Here is a 15,170-nt window from a genome sequence, read left to right as displayed (position 1 = left end):
CCATTCTGGGAAGCCAAGTCTCCTGACCCCTAACCCTAAGTTGGGTCTTAACCCTAATTTCCTCTTGGGACTGAAACATGTCCCTGTCCACAAGCTGTACTAATGGGCAGTATGTTATCCTCCAATGGCTCACTCAGTCTGTTTGACCAATCTAGGCTTTACCAAGACGCTGGTTCCTTCCTGGGAAGCCTAGTGTCCCCAAACCTAACCCTAATTTGAGTCTCAACCCTAATTTCCTGTTTAGACTGAAACATCGCCCCGTCCTCACGTTGTACTTATAGAGGGTCGGCCCCCCTTTCTGATGACCTGCTCAGTTCGTTTCACCAAGCTAGTCTTCCCTAAGAACCTGGTTCCCTCCTCGGAAGCCAAGTCTCCCCAACCCTAACCCTAACTTGGGTTTTTACCCAAATTTTCTAGAGGAACTTTAACATCCCCCAGTCCACGCAGTGTACTAAAAGACAGGAGGGAACACATCCTGTTGGGCCACTCAATCTGTTTCAACATGCGTGGCTTTACAGACGCCCTTGTTCCATCCTGGGAAGCCAAGTCTCGCCAACCCTAACCCTAATTTGAGTCTCAACCCTAATTTCCTCTTTGGACTGAAACATACCGCCGTCCACAGAGTGTACCAAATGTCAGTATGGAAGACATCTTGATGTCCCCCTCAGGCAGATTCACCCAGCTAGGCTTCACCAAGAACCCGTTTCTTACCTAGGAAGCCCAGTTTCCCCAACCCTAACCCTAACTTGGGTTTTGACCCTACTTTATTTTGGGAATGAAACATCCCCTCGTCCACGCGGTGTACTAAAAGACAGGAGGCAACCCATCCTGCAGGCCCACTTATCCTATTTCTACATGCTTGGCTTTTCCGAGGCCCTGGTTCACTGCAGGGAAGCCAAGTCTCCCGAACCCTAACCCTAACTTGAGTCTTAACCCTAATTTACTTGTGCAACTGTCACAAACCCCCATCCACAGGTTGTACTAAAAGACGGCAGGCATACCATTCCTTTGGCCCTCTCAGTCTGTTTCACCATGCTTGGCTTCAGCAACACCCTGTTTCCATTCTGGGAAGCCAAGTCTCCTGACCCCTAACCCTAAGTTGGGTCTTAACCCTAATTTCCTCTTGGGACTGAAACATGTCCCTGTCCACAAGCTGTACTAATGGGCAGTATGTTATCCTCCAATGGCTCACTCAGTCTGTTTGACCAATCTAGGCTTTACCAAGACGCTGGTTCCTTCCTGGGAAGCCTAGTGTCCCCAACCCTAACCCTAATTTGAGTCTCAACCCTAATTTCCTGTTTAGACTGAAACATCGCCCCGTCCTCACGTTGTACTTATAGAGGGTCGGCCCCCCTTTCTGATGACCTGCTCAGTTCGTTTCACCAAGCTAGTCTTCCCTAAGAACCTGGTTCCCTCCTCGGAAGTCAAGTCTCCCCAACCCTAACCCTAACTTGGGTTTTTACCCAAATTTTCTAGAGGAACTTTAACATCCCCCAGTCCACGCAGTGTACTAAAAGACAGGAGGGAACACATCCTGTTGGGCCACTCAATCTGTTTCAACATGCGTGGCTTTACGGACACCCTGGTTCCATCCTGGGAAGCCAAGTCTCGCCAACCCTAACCCTAATTTGAGTCTCAACCCTAATTTCCTCTTTGGACTGAAACATACCGCCGTCCACAGAGTGTACCAAATGTCAGTATGGAAGACATCTTGATGTCCCCCTCAGGCAGATTCACCCAGCTAGGCTTCACCAAGAACCCGTTTCTTACCGAGGAAGCCCAGTTTCCCCAACCCTAACCCTAACTTGGGTTTTTACCCTACTTTATTTTGGGAATGAAACATCCCCTCGTCCACGCGGTGTACTAAAAGACAGGAGGCAACCCATCCTGCAGGCCCACTTATCCTATTTCTACATGCTTGGCTTTTCCGAGGCCCTGGTTCACTGCAGGGAAGCCAAGTCTCCCGAACCCTAACCCTAACTTGAGTCTTAACCCTAATTTACTTGTGCAACTGTCACAAACCCCCATCCACAGGTTGTACTAAAAGACGGCAGGCATACCATTCCTTTGGCCCTCTCAGTCTGTTTCACCATGCTTGGCTTCAGCAACACCCTGTTTCCATTCTGGGAAGCCAAGTCTCCTGACCCCTAACCCTAAGTTGGGTCTTAACCCTAATTTCCTCTTGGGACTGAAACATGTCCCTGTCCACAAGCTGTACTAATGGGCAGTATGTTATCCTCCAATGGCTCACTCAGTCTGTTTGACCAATCTAGGCTTTACCAAGACGCTGGTTCCTTCCTGGGAAGCCTAGTGTCCCCAACCCTAACCCTAATTTGAGTCTCAACCCTTATTTCCTGTTTAGACTGAAACATCACCCCGTCCTCACATTGTACTAAAAGACGGTCGGCACCCCTTTCTGATGACCTGCTCAGTTCGTTTCACCAAGCTAGTCTTCCCTAAGAACCTGTTTCCCTCCTCGGAAGCCAAGTCTCCCCAACCCTAACCCTAACTTGGGGTTTTACCCAAATTTTCTAGAGGAACTTTAACATCCCCCAGTCCACGCAGTGTACTAAAAGACAGGAGGGAACACATCCTGTTGGGCCATTCAATCTGTTTCAACATGCTTGGCTTTACAGACGCCCTGGTTCCATCCTGGGAAGCCAAGTCTCGCCAAACCTAACCCTAATTTGATTCTCAACCCTAATTTCCTCTTTGGACTGAAACATACCGCCGTCCACAGAGTGTACCAAATGTCAGTATGGAAGACATCTTGATGTCCCCCTCAGGCAGATTCACCCAGCTAGGCTTCACCAAGAACCCGTTTCTTACCGAGGAAGCCCAGTTTCCCCAACCCTAACCCTAACTTGGGTTTTTACCCTACTTTATTTTGGGAATGAAACATCCCCTCGTCCACGCGGTGTACTAAAAGACAGGAGGCAACCCATCCTGCAGGCCCACTTATCCTATTTCTACATGCTTGGCTTTTCCGAGGCCCTGGTTCACTGCAGGGAAGCCAAGTCTCCCGAACCCTAACCCTAACTTGAGTCTTAACCCTAATTTACTTGTGCAACTGTCACAAACCCCCATCCACAGGTTGTACTAAAAGACGGCAGGCATACCATTCCTTTGGCCCTCTCAGGCTGTTTCACCATGCTTGGCTTCAGCAACACCCTGTTTCCATTCTGGGAAGCCAAGTCTCCTGACCCCTAACCCTAAGTTGGGTCTTAACCCTAATTTCCTCTTGGGACTGAAACATGTCCCTGTCCACAAGCTGTACTAATGGGCAGTATGTTATCCTCCAATGGCTCACTCAGTCTGTTTGACCAATCTAGGCTTTACCAAGACGCTGGTTCCTTCCTGGGAAGCCTAGTGTCCCCAACCCTAACCCTAATTTGAGTCTCAACCCTTATTTCCTGTTTAGACTGAAACATCACCCCGTCCTCACATTGTACTTATAGAGGGTCGGCACCCCTTTCTGATGACCTGGTCAGTTCGTTTCACCAAGCTAGTCTTCCCTAAGAACCTGTTTCCCTCCTCGGAAGCCAAGTCTCCCCAACCCTAACCCTAACTTGGGGTTTTACCCAAATTTTCTAGAGGAACTTTAACATCCCCCAGTCCACGCAGTGTACTAAAAGACAGGAGGGAACACATCCTGTTGGGCCATTCAATCTGTTTCAACATGCTTGGCTTTACAGATGCCCTGGTTCCATCCTGGGAAGCCAAGTCTCGCCAAACCTAACCCTAATTTGATTCTCAACCCAAATTTCCTCTTTGGACTGAAACATACCGCCGTCCACAGAGTGTACCAAATGTCAGTATGGAAGACATCTTGATGTCCCCCTCAGGCAGATTCACCAAGCTAGGCTACACCAAGAACCCGTTTCTTACCTAGGAAGCCCAGTTACCCCAACCCTAACCCTAACTTGGGTTTTTACCCTACTTTATTTTGGGAATGAAACATCCCCTCGTCCACGCGGTGTACTAAAAGACAGGAGGCAACCCATCCTGCAGGCCCACTTATCCTATTTCTACATGCTTGGCTTTTCCGAGGCCCTGGTTCACTGCAGGGAAGCCAAGTCTCCCGAACCCTAACCCTAACTTGAGTCTTAACCCTAATTTACTTGTGCAACTGTCACAAACCCCCATCCACAGGTTGTACTAAAAGACGGAAGGCATACCATTCCTTTGGCCCTCTCAGTCTGTTTCACCATGCTTGGCTTCAGCAACACCCTGTTTCCATTCTGGGAAGCCAAGTCTCCTGACCCCTAACCCTAAGTTGGGTCTTAACCCTAATTTCCTCTTGGGACTGAAACATGTCCCTGTCCACAAGCTGTACTAATGGGCAGTATGTTATCCTCCAATGGCTCACTCAGTCTGTTTCACCAATCTAGGCTTTACCAAGACGCTGGTTCCTTCCTGGGAAGCCTAGTGTCCCCAACCCTAACCCTAATTTGAGTCTCAACCCTAATTTCCTGTTTAGACTGAAACATCGCCCCGTCCTCACGTTGTACTTATAGAGGGTCGGCCCCCCTTTCTGATGACCTGCTCAGTTCGTTTCACCAAGCTAGTCTTCCCTAAGAACCTGGTTCCCTCCTCGGAAGCCAAGTCTCCCCAACCCTAACCCTAACTTGGGTTTTTACCCAAATTTTCTAGAGGAACTTTAACATCCCCCAGTCCACGCAGTGTACTAAAAGACAGGAGGGAACACATCCTGTTGGGCCACTCAATCTCTTTCAACATGCGTGGCTTTACAGACGCCCTGGTTCCATCCTGGGAAGCCAAGTCTCGCCTACCCTAACCCTAATTTGAGTCTCAACCCTAATTTCCTCTTTGGACTGAAACATACCGCCGTCCACAGAGTGTACCAAATGTCAGTATGGAAGACATCTTGATGTCCCCCTCAGGCTGATTCACCCAGCTAGGCTTCACCAAGAACCCGTTTCTTACCTAGGAAGCCCAGTTTCCCCAACCCTAACCCTAACTTAGGTTTTCACCCTACTTTATTTTGGGAATGAAACATCCCCTCGTCCACGCGGTGTACAAAAAGACAGGAGGCAACCCATCCTGCAGGCCCACTTATCCTATTTCTACATGCTTGGCTTTTCCGAGGCCCTGGTTCACTCCAGGGAAGCCAAGTCTCCCGAACCCTAACCCTAACTTGAGTCTTAACCCTAATTTACTTGTGCAACTGTCACAAACCCCCATCCACAGGTTGTACTAAAAGACGGCAGGCATACCATTCCTTTGGCCCTCTCAGTCTGTTTCACCATGCTTGGCTTCAGCCACACCCTGTTTCCATTCTGGGAAGCCAAGTCTCCTGACCCCTAACCCTAAGTTGGGTCTTAACCCTAATTTCCTCTTGGGACTGAAAAATGTCCCTGTTCACAAGCTGTACTAATGGGCAGTATGTTATCCTCCAATGGCTCACTCAGTCTGTTTGACCAATCTAGGCTTTACCAAGACGCTGGTTCCTTCCTGGGAAGCCTAGTGTCCCCAACCCTAACCCTAATTTGAGTCTCAACCCTTATTTCCTGTTTAGACTGAAACATCACCCCGTCCTCACATTGTACTAAAAGACGGTCGGCACCCCTTTCTGATGACCTGCTCAGTTCGTTTCACCAAGCTAGTCTTCCCTAAGAACCTGTTTCCCTCCTCGGAAGCCAAGTCTCCCCAACCCTAACCCTAACTTGGGGTTTTACCCAAATTTTCTAGAGGAACTTTAACATCCCCCAGTCCACGCAGTGTACTAAAAGACAGGAGGGAACACATCCTGTTGGGCCATTCAATCTGTTTCAACATGCTTGGCTTTACAGACGCCCTGGTTCCATCCTGGGAAGCCAAGTCTCGCCAAACCTAACCCTAATTTGATTCTCAACCCTAATTTCCTCTTTGGACTGAAACATACCGCCGTCCACAGAGTGTACCAAATGTCAGTATGGAAGACATCTTGATGTCCCCCTCAGGCTGATTCACCCAGCTAGGCTTCACCAAGAACCCGTTTCTTACCGAGGAAGCCCAGTTTCCCCAACCCTAACCCTAACTTGGGTTTTTACCCTACTTTATTTTGGGAATGAAACATCCCCTCGTCCACGCGGTGTACTAAAAGACAGGAGGCAACCCATCCTGCAGGCCCACTTATCCTATTTCTACATGCTTGGCTTTTCCGAGGCCCTGGTTCACTGCAGGGAAGCCAAGTCTCCCGAACCCTAACCCTAACTTGAGTCTTAACCCTAATTTACTTGTGCAACTGTCACAAACCCCCATCCACAGGTTGTACTAAAAGACGGCAGGCATACCATTCCTTTGGCCCTCTCAGGCTGTTTCACCATGCTTGGCTTCAGCAACACCCTGTTTCCATTCTGGGAAGCCAAGTCTCCTGACCCCTAACCCTAAGTTGGGTCTTAACCCTAATTTCCTCTTGGGACTGAAACATGTCCCTGTCCACAAGCTGTACTAATGGGCAGTATGTTATCCTCCAATGGCTCACTCAGTCTGTTTGACCAATCTAGGCTTTACCAAGACGCTGGTTCCTTCCTGGGAAGCCTAGTGTCCCCAACCCTAACCCTAATTTGAGTCTCAACCCTTATTTCCTGTTTAGACTGAAACATCACCCCGTCCTCACATTGTACTAAAAGACGGTCGGCACCCCTTTCTGATGACCTGGTCAGTTCGTTTCACCAAGCTAGTCTTCCCTAAGAACCTGTTTCCCTCCTCGGAAGCCAAGTCTCCCCAACCCTAACCCTAACTTGGGGTTTTACCCAAATTTTCTAGAGGAACTTTAACATCCCCCAGTCCACGCAGTGTACTAAAAGACAGGAGGGAACACATCCTGTTGGGCCATTCAATCTGTTTCAACATGCTTGGCTTTACAGATGCCCTGGTTCCATCCTGGGAAGCCAAGTCTCGCCAAACCTAACCCTAATTTGATTCTCAACCCAAATTTCCTCTTTGGACTGAAACATACCGCCGTCCACAGAGTGTACCAAATGTCAGTATGGAAGACATCTTGATGTCCCCCTCAGGCAGATTCACCAAGCTAGGCTACACCAAGAACCCGTTTCTTACCTAGGAAGCCCAGTTACCCCAACCCTAACCCTAACTTGGGTTTTTACCCTACTTTATTTTGGGAATGAAACATCCCCTCGTCCACGCGGTGTACTAAAAGACAGGAGGCAACCCATCCTGCAGGCCCACTTATCCTATTTCTACATGCTTGGCTTTTCCGAGGCCCTGGTTCACTGCAGGGAAGCCAAGTCTCCCGAACCCTAACCCTAACTTGAGTCTTAACCCTAATTTACTTGTGCAACTGTCACAAACCCCCATCCACAGGTTGTACTAAAAGACGGAAGGCATACCATTCCTTTGGCCCTCTCAGTCTGTTTCACCATGCTTGGCTTCAGCAACACCCTGTTTCCATTCTGGGAAGCCAAGTCTCCTGACCCCTAACCCTAAGTTGGGTCTTAACCCTAATTTCCTCTTGGGACTGAAACATGTCCCTGTCCACAAGCTGTACTAATGGGCAGTATGTTATCCTCCAATGGCTCACTCAGTCTGTTTCACCAATCTAGGCTTTACCAAGACGCTGGTTCCTTCCTGGGAAGCCTAGTGTCCCCAACCCTAACCCTAATTTGAGTCTCAACCCTAATTTCCTGTTTAGACTGAAACATCGCCCCGTCCTCACGTTGTACTTATAGAGGGTCGGCCCCCCTTTCTGATGACCTGCTCAGTTCGTTTCACCAAGCTAGTCTTCCCTAAGAACCTGGTTCCCTCCTCGGAAGCCAAGTCTCCCCAACCCTAACCCTAACTTGGGTTTTTACCCAAATTTTCTAGAGGAACTTTAACATCCCCCAGTCCACGCAGTGTACTAAAAGACAGGAGGGAACACATCCTGTTGGGCCACTCAATCTCTTTCAACATGCGTGGCTTTACAGACGCCCTGGTTCCATCCTGGGAAGCCAAGTCTCGCCAACCCTAACCCTAATTTGAGTCTCAACCCTAATTTCCTCTTTGGACTGAAACATACCGCCGTCCACAGAGTGTACCAAATGTCAGTATGGAAGACATCTTGATGTCCCCCTCAGGCAGATTCACCCAGCTAGGCTTCACCAAGAACCGGTTTCTTACCTAGGAAGCCCAGTTTCCCCAACCCTAACCCTAACTTGGGTTTTTACCCTACTTTATTTTGGGAATGAAACATCCCCTCGTCCACGCGGTGTACTAAAAGACAGGAGGCAACCCATCCTGCAGGCCCACTTATCCTATTTCTACATGCTTGGCTTTTCCGAGGCCCTGGTTCACTGCAGGGAAGCCAAGTCTCCCGAACCCTAACCCTAACTTGAGTCTTAACCCTAATTTACTTGTGCAACTGTCACAAACCCCCATCCACAGGTTGTACTAAAAGACGGCAGGCATACCATTCCTTTGGCCCTCTCAGTCTGTTTCACCATGCTTGGCTTCAGCAACACCCTGTTTCCATTCTGGGAAGCCAAGTCTCCTGACCCCTAACCCTAAGTTGGGTCTTAACCATAATTTCCTCTTGGGACTGAAACATGTCCCTGTCCACAAGCTGTACTAATGGGCAGTATGTTATCCTCCAATGGCTCACTCAGTCTGTTTGACCAATCTAGGCTTTACCAAGACGCTGGTTCCTTCCTGGGAAGCCTAGTGTCCCCAACCCTAACCCTAATTTGAGTCTCAACCCTTATTTCCTGTTTAGACTGAAACATCACCCCGTCCTCACATTGTACTAAAAGACGGTCGGCACCCCTTTCTGATGACCTGCTCAGTTCGTTTCACCAAGCTAGTCTTCCCTAAGAACCTGTTTCCCTCCTCGGAAGCCAAGTCTCCCCAACCCTAACCCTAACTTGGGTTTTTACCCAAATTTTCTAGAGGAACTTTAACATCCCCCAGTCCACGCAGTGTACTAAGAGACAGGAGGGAACACATCCTGTTGGGCCACTCAATCTGTTTCAACATGCTTGGATTTACAGATGCCCTGGTTCCATCATGGGAAGCCAAGTCTCGCCTACCCTAACCCTAATTTGAGTCTCAACCCTAATTTCCTCTTTGGACTGAAACATACCGCCGTCCACAGAGTGTACCAAATGTCAGTATGGAAGACATCTTGATGTCCCCCTCAGGCTGATTCACCCAGCTAGGCTTCACCAAGAACCCGTTTCTTACCTAGGAAGCCCAGTTTCCCCAACCCTAACCCTAACTTAGGTTTTTACCCTACTTTATTTTGGGAATGAAACATCCCCTCGTCCACGCGGTGTACAAAAAGACAGGAGGCAACCCATCCTGCAGGCCCACTTATCCTATTTCTACATGCTTGGCTTTTCCGAGGCCCTGGTTCACTCCAGGGAAGCCAAGTCTCCCGAACCCTAACCCTAACTTGAGTCTTAACCCTAATTTACTTGTGCAACTGTCACAAACCCCCATCCACAGGTTGTACTAAAAGACGGCAGGCATACCATTCCTTTGGCCCTCTCAGTCTGTTTCACCATGCTTGGCTTCAGCCACACCCTGTTTCCATTCTGGGAAGCCAAGTCTCCTGACCCCTAACCCTAAGTTGGGTCTTAACCCTAATTTCCTCTTGGGACTGAAAAATGTCCCTGTTCACAAGCTGTACTAATGGGCAGTATGTTATCCTCCAATGGCTCACTCAGTCTGTTTGACCAATCTAGGCTTTACCAAGATGCTGGTTCCTTCCTGGGAAGCCTAGTGTCCCCAACCCTAACCCTAATTTGAGTCTCAACCCTAATTTCCTGTTTAGACTGAAACATCGCCCCGTCCTCACGTTGTACTTATAGAGGGTCGGCCCCCCTTTCTGATGACCTGCTCAGTTCGTTTCACCAAGCTAGTCTTCCCTAAGAACCTGTTTCCCTCCTCGGAAGCCAAGTCTCCCCAACCCTAACCCTAACTTGGGGTTTTACCCAAATTTTCTAGAGGAACTTTAACATCCCCCAGTCCACGCAGTGTACTAAAAGACAGGAGGGAACACATCCTGTTGGGCCACTCAATCTGTTTCAACATGCTTGGCTTTACAGACGCCCTGGTTCCATCCTGGGAAGCCAAGTCTCGCCAACCCTAACCCTAATTTGAGTCTCAACCCTAATTTCCTCTTTGGACTGAAACATACCGCCGTCCACAGAGTGTACCAAATGTCAGTATGGAAGACATCTTGATGTCCCCCTCAGGCAGATTCACCAAGCTAGGCTACACCAAGAACCCGTTTCTTACCTAGGAAGCCCAGTTACCCCAACCCTAACCCTAACTTGGGTTTTTACCCTACTTTATTTTGGGAATGAAACATCCCCTCGTCCACGCGGTGTACTAAAAGACAGGAGGCAACCCATCCTACAGGCCCACTTATCCTATTTCTACATGCTTGGCTTTTCCGAGGCCCTGGTTCACTGCAGGGAAGCCAAGTCTCCCGAACCCTAACCCTAACTTGAGTCTTAACCCTAATTTACTTGTGCAACTGTCACTAACCCCCATCCACAGGTTGTACTAAAAGACGGCAGGCATACCATTCCTTTGGCCCTCTCAGTCTGTTTCACCATGCTTGGCTTCAGCAACACCCTGTTTCCATTCTGGGAAGCCAAGTCTCCTGACCCCTAACCCTAAGTTGGGTCTTAACCCTAATTTCCTCTTGGGACTGAAACATGTCCCTGTCCACAAGCTGTACTAATGGGCAGTATGTTATCCTCCAATGGCTCACTCAGTCTGTTTGACCAATCTAGGCTTTACCAAGACGCTGGTTCCTTCCTGGGAAGCCTAGTGTCCCCAACCCTAACCCTAATTTGAGTCTCAACCCTTATTTCCTGTTTAGACTGAAACATCACCCCGTCCTCACATTGTACTAAAAGACGGTCGGCACCCCTTTCTGATGACCTGCTCAGTTCGTTTCACCAAGCTAGTCTTCCCTAAGAACCTGTTTCCCTCCTCGGAAGCCAAGTCTCCCCAACCCTAACCCTAACTTGGGGTTTTACCCAAATTTTCTAGAGGAACTTTAACATCCCCCAGTCCACGCAGTGTACTAAAAGACAGGAGGGAACACATCCTGTTGGGCCATTCAATCTGTTTCAACATGCTTGGCTTTACAGACGCCCTGGTTCCATCCTGGGAAGCCAAGTCTCGCCAAACCTAACCCTAATTTGAGTCTCAACCCTAATTTCCTCTTTGGACTGAAACATACCGCCGTCCACAGAGTGTACCAAATGTCAGTATGGAAGACATCTTGATGTCCCCCTCAGGCTGATTCACCCAGCTAGGCTTCACCAAGAACCCGTTTCTTACCTAGGAAGCCCAGTTTCCCCAACCCTAACCCTAACTTAGGTTTTTACCCTACTTTATTTTGGGAATGAAACATCCCCTCGTCCACGCGGTGTACAAAAAGACAGGAGGCAACCCATCCTGCAGGCCCACTTATCCTATTTCTACATGCTTGGCTTTTCCGAGGCCCTGGTTCACTCCAGGGAAGCCAAGTCTCCCGAACCCTAACCCTAACTTGAGTCTTAACCCTAATTTACTTGTGCAACTGTCACAAACCCCCATCCACAGGTTGTACTAAAAGACGGCAGGCATACCATTCCTTTGGCCCTCTCAGTCTGTTTCACCATGCTTGGCTTCAGCCACACCCTGTTTCCATTCTGGGAAGCCAAGTCTCCTGACCCCTAACCCTAAGTTGGGTCTTAACCCTAATTTCCTCTTGGGACTGAAAAATGTCCCTGTTCACAAGCTGTACTAATGGGCAGTATGTTATCCTCCAATGGCTCACTCAGTCTGTTTGACCAATCTAGGCTTTACCAAGATGCTGGTTCCTTCCTGGGAAGCCTAGTGTCCCCAACCCTAACCCTAATTTGAGTCTCAACCCTAATTTCCTGTTTAGACTGAAACATCGCCCCGTCCTCACGTTGTACTTATAGAGGGTCGGCCCCCCTTTCTGATGACCTGCTCAGTTCGTTTCACCAAGCTAGTCTTCCCTAAGAACCTGTTTCCCTCCTCGGAAGCCAAGTCTCCCCAACCCTAACCCTAACTTGGGGTTTTACCCAAATTTTCTAGAGGAACTTTAACATCCCCCAGTCCACGCAGTGTACTAAAAGACAGGAGGGAACACATCCTGTTGGGCCACTCAATCTGTTTCAACATGCTTGGCTTTACAGACGCCCTGGTTCCATCCTGGGAAGCCAAGTCTCGCCAACCCTAACCCTAATTTGAGTCTCAACCCTAATTTCCTCTTTGGACTGAAACATACCGCCGTCCACAGAGTGTACCAAATGTCAGTATGGAAGACATCTTGATGTCCCCCTCAGGCAGATTCACCAAGCTAGGCTACACCAAGAACCCGTTTCTTACCTAGGAAGCCCAGTTACCCCAACCCTAACCCTAACTTGGGTTTTTACCCTACTTTATTTTGGGAATGAAACATCCCCTCGTCCACGCGGTGTACTAAAAGACAGGAGGCAACCCATCCTACAGGCCCACTTATCCTATTTCTACATGCTTGGCTTTTCCGAGGCCCTGGTTCACTGCAGGGAAGCCAAGTCTCCCGAACCCTAACCCTAACTTGAGTCTTAACCCTAATTTACTTGTGCAACTGTCACTAACCCCCATCCACAGGTTGTACTAAAAGACGGCAGGCATACCATTCCTTTGGCCCTCTCAGTCTGTTTCACCATGCTTGGCTTCAGCAACACCCTGTTTCCATTCTGGGAAGCCAAGTCTCCTGACCCCTAACCCTAAGTTGGGTCTTAACCCTAATTTCCTCTTGGGACTGAAACATGTCCCTGTCCACAAGCTGTACTAATGGGCAGTATGTTATCCTCCAATGGCTCACTCAGTCTGTTTGACCAATCTAGGCTTTACCAAGACGCTGGTTCCTTCCTGGGAAGCCTAGTGTCCCCAAACCTAACCCTAATTTGAGTCTCAACCCTAATTTCCTGTTTAGACTGAAACATCGCCCCGTCCTCACGTTGTACTTATAGAGGGTCGGCCCCCCTTTCTGATGACCTGCTCAGTTCGTTTCACCAAGCTAGTCTTCCCTAAGAACCTGGTTCCCTCCTCGGAAGCCAAGTCTCCCCAACCCTAACCCTAACTTGGGTTTTTACCCAAATTTTCTAGAGGAACTTTAACATCCCCCAGTCCACGCAGTGTACTAAAAGACAGGAGGGAACACATCCTGTTGGGCCACTCAATCTGTTTCAACATGCGTGGCTTTACAGACGCCCTTGTTCCATCCTGGGAAGCCAAGTCTCGCCAACCCTAACCCTAATTTGAGTCTCAACCCTAATTTCCTCTTTGGACTGAAACATACCGCCGTCCACAGAGTGTACCAAATGTCAGTATGGAAGACATCTTGATGTCCCCCTCAGGCAGATTCACCCAGCTAGGCTTCACCAAGAACCCGTTTCTTACCGAGGAAGCCCAGTTTCCCCAACCCTAACCCTAACTTGGGTTTTGACCCTACTTTATTTTGGGAATGAAACATCCCCTCGTCCACGCGGTGTACTAAAAGACAGGAGGCAACCCATCCTGCAGGCCCACTTATCCTATTTCTACATGCTTGGCTTTTCCGAGGCCCTGGTTCACTGCAGGGAAGCCAAGTCTCCCGAACCCTAACCCTAACTTGAGTCTTAACCCTAATTTACTTGTGCAACTGTCACAAACCCCCATCCACAGGTTGTACTAAAAGACGGCAGGCATACCATTCCTTTGGCCCTCTCAGTCTGTTTCACCATGCTTGGCTTCAGCAACACCCTGTTTCCATTCTGGGAAGCCAAGTCTCCTGACCCCTAACCCTAAGTTGGGTCTTAACCCTAATTTCCTCTTGGGACTGAAACATGTCCCTGTCCACAAGCTGTACTAATGGGCAGTATGTTATCCTCCAATGGCTCACTCAGTCTGTTTGACCAATCTAGGCTTTACCAAGACGCTGGTTCCTTCCTGGGAAGCCTAGTGTCCCCAACCCTAACCCTAATTTGAGTCTCAACCCTAATTTCCTGTTTAGACTGAAACATCGCCCCGTCCTCACGTTGTACTTATAGAGGGTCGGCCCCCCTTTCTGATGACCTGCTCAGTTCGTTTCACCAAGCTAGTCTTCCCTAAGAACCTGGTTCCCTCCTCGGAAGTCAAGTCTCCCCAACCCTAACCCTAACTTGGGTTTTTACCCAAATTTTCTAGAGGAACTTTAACATCCCCCAGTCCACGCAGTGTACTAAAAGACAGGAGGGAACACATCCTGTTGGGCCACTCAATCTGTTTCAACATGCGTGGCTTTACAGACACCCTGGTTCCATCCTGGGAAGCCAAGTCTCGCCAACCCTAACCCTAATTTGAGTCTCAACCCTAATTTCCTCTTTGGACTGAAACATACCGCCGTCCACAGAGTGTACCAAATGTCAGTATGGAAGACATCTTGATGTCCCCCTCAGGCAGATTCACCCAGCTAGGCTTCACCAAGAACCCGTTTCTTACCGAGGAAGCCCAGTTTCCCCAACCCTAACCCTAACTTGGGTTTTGACCCTACTTTATTTTGGGAATGAAACATCCCCTCGTCCACGCGGTGTACTAAAAGACAGGAGGCAACCCATCCTGCAGGCCCACTTATCCTATTTCTACATGCTTGGCTTTTCCGAGGCCCTGGTTCACTGCAGGGAAGCCAAGTCTCCCGAACCCTAACCCTAACTTGAGTCTTAACCCTAATTTACTTGTGCAACTGTCACAAACCCCCATCCACAGGTTGTACTAAAAGACGGCAGGCATACCATTCCTTTGGCCCTCTCAGTCTGTTTCACCATGCTTGGCTTCAGCAACACCCTGTTTCCATTCTGGGAAGCCAAGTCTCCTGACCCCTAACCCTAAGTTGGGTCTTAACCCTAATTTCCTCTTGGGACTGAAACATGTCCCTGTCCACAAGCTGTACTAATGGGCAGTATGTTATCCTCCAATGGCTCACTCAGTCTGTTTGACCAATCTAGGCTTTACCAAGATGCTGGTTCCTTCCTGGGAAGCCTAGTGTCCCCAACCCTAACCCTAATTTGAGTCTCAACCCTTATTTCCTGTTTAGACTGAAACATCACCCCGTCCTCACATTGTACTAAAAGACGGTCGGCACCCCTTTCTGATGACCTGCTCAGTTCGTTTCACCAAGCTAGTCTTCCCTAAGA

This window comes from Heloderma suspectum, chromosome 1 (genome assembly GCF_057233095.1).
Source record: "Heloderma suspectum isolate Gila_16-S chromosome 1, 16-S_ref, whole genome shotgun sequence".
Lineage (NCBI taxonomy): Eukaryota > Metazoa > Chordata > Lepidosauria > Squamata > Helodermatidae > Heloderma > Heloderma suspectum.
Note: the sequence above shows the minus strand (reverse complement) of the source record.